The 2,308-nt window shown below is 42.9% G+C and overlaps 1 pseudogene; it reads left to right on the forward strand.

The window, feature by feature from the left end:
• The first annotated feature begins 442 nt into the window (after positions 1-442).
• Positions 443-1,626, forward strand: LOC136145186 (nucleolar RNA helicase 2 pseudogene; annotated as a pseudogene).
• The last annotated feature ends 682 nt before the right edge of the window (positions 1,627-2,308 follow it).

Below are 2,308 nucleotides of genomic sequence, written 5' to 3' on the forward strand. Positions count from 1 at the left end.
TCCATACAAGGCTGTCGAACACTTGAATTGTGGTGAATGGGACAGAGAACCTGGATTTTTCATTTTGTTTAATTTCAATTTATTTAAATCTAAATAGCCACCATATTGTATAGCATAGATTTTGACCAATGTATAAACTAAAAAACAATATGAATTTTTCACATTGCAAAATATTTCTCAGTTGGCACATTGAGCCAATTAATGAATGCCTTCTTGTCCCTTCCTAGGAATTCTGGCTCCTTAAATCTATTGACTTTATGCTGTCTGAGAGAAACAACTTGTTAATTAGTTTGTCTTTCTCTTATTTATGAGTTCTGCCACTCAAATTATTTCCATGCCCTGATAGAGTATCTGTCTCCATAATCTTGTCCCACCCAGGACAGGGAAGTTGTTTTTTCTTGTTGTTGTTGTTGTTAAAGCCTTAGCTACGTGGGTGTTGCAGGGAAAAAAAAAAATTTTTTTCCTGCAACTTGCTCCCATTGGGTGTATACTGTTGCTAAGAAATACATGAAACCTACATATGAACAAGTAGACCTGATTGGTAAAAAGACGCAGAAAACGGCAGTAACTGTAGAGCGTCTGGCTATCAAGTGCCACTGGACTCAGAGAGCAGCAGTTATTGGAGACGTGATGCGAGTATACAGTGGTTTTCAAGGGTGTGCTATCGTATTTTATGAAACAAAGAAAGAAGCCCGGAGTTGTCGCAGAATGTAAGGCAGGATGCCCAGTCGTTACATGGAGACATTTCACAGAAGCAAAAGGAAATCACCCTGAAAGATTTTAGAAATGGAGATGTTGGGGCTTTGGTTGCAACCAATGTTGCTGCACGTGGGTTAGATATCCCTGAGGCTGATCTGGTTGTTCAACGTTCTCCGCCAAAGGATGTGGAATCCCACATTCATCATCCTGGATGAACAGGTAGAGCTGGGAGGACTGGGGTTTGCATCTGCTTTTCCCAGCACAAAGAATACCAGTTAGCCCAAGTGGAGCAAAAAGCAGGAATCAAATTTAAATGAATAGGTGATCCTTCTGCAACAGAGATAATAAAAGCTTCTAGCAAAGATGCCATCAGACTCTGGGACTCTGTGCCTCCCACTGCCCTCGGTCACTTCGAGCAGTCAGCCAAGAAGCTGACTGGGGAGAAGGGAGCCCTGGTGGAAGCCCCAGCATTAGCCCTGGCCCACTTATCCAGTGCCACGTCAGCTTGAGCGACTCAGAAGCGGGTTTTGTGACCATGATCTTGCAGTGCTCGATTGAAATGCCAAACATTAGTTATGCTAGTGAAGGGAATGGTCTTTTTCAAAGGAAAGCAGGGTGTTTGCTTTGACATCCCTACTGCATCAGTGACAGAAGTACAGGAAAAGTGGTATGATTCATGGCGCTGGCAACTTTCTGCAGCCACAGAGCAACCAGAGCTAGAAGACCCATGGGAAGGATGTCGCAACTTCCGAGGACAGCAGGAAGAAGGGGATAGCACCTTCCTCCTCAGGAGGGCAACCGAGGTGTCAGGGGACAGCAGGAAAGAAGTAGGAGCTTCAGAGGACAGTGATCAGGAGGGGGCAACAAAAGTAACAGATTCCAAAACAAAGGCAGAAGTGGAGTTTTAATAAAACATTTGGACAGTAATTTGAAGTAGAGGATTTATTTGGCAAAAACAGAACTATGTTCAGCAACGTGGACCTGAACATTATTTTTCATACAAAGTTAAAAGCATATTGTATTTCCTTCCTGACCACTTGCCCAGTCAGTCCCCACCTCTTCGAGAGAGAAAAGCTTCATCTAAATTATTTCATCTGATTGATGACTGTCATTTATAAATTTATTGCTACTTCTGTCTTGGGTATTCCTTTGAAAAAGGTATATGGATTCATTACACCTTTATTCTAATCCAATATTCTAAAGTATTATCTATAGATTATAAGATAAACTCAAGCATGTACCTGCTGATACTTTTTAAGTTGACCTGTCTTTATTCTTAGCAATTCTCTTAATAGCAGGCTTCCCTGCTGCTCAGTTGTTAAAGAGTCTCCTGCAATGCAGGATCCCTGGGTCCGGAAGCCGCCCTGGAGAAGGAAACGGCAGCCCACTCCAGTAATCTTGCCTGAAGAGTTCCGTGGACAGAGGAGCCTGGTGGGCTACAGTCCACGGGATTGCAAAGAGTCAGGCATGACTGAGCAACTATCACTCACACTCACCTGTGTGGGTGTAATATATAAGACCTTCTAAAACAGAGGCTTAGGTCAAAGGTTCTTCTTGTCCAAATGTGGGTAAAAAGGAAAATCTTTAGGTGAAAAAAGAGGAGGGGAGA

This window comes from Muntiacus reevesi, chromosome 12 (assembly GCF_963930625.1).
Source record: "Muntiacus reevesi chromosome 12, mMunRee1.1, whole genome shotgun sequence".
NCBI lineage: Eukaryota > Metazoa > Chordata > Mammalia > Artiodactyla > Cervidae > Muntiacus > Muntiacus reevesi.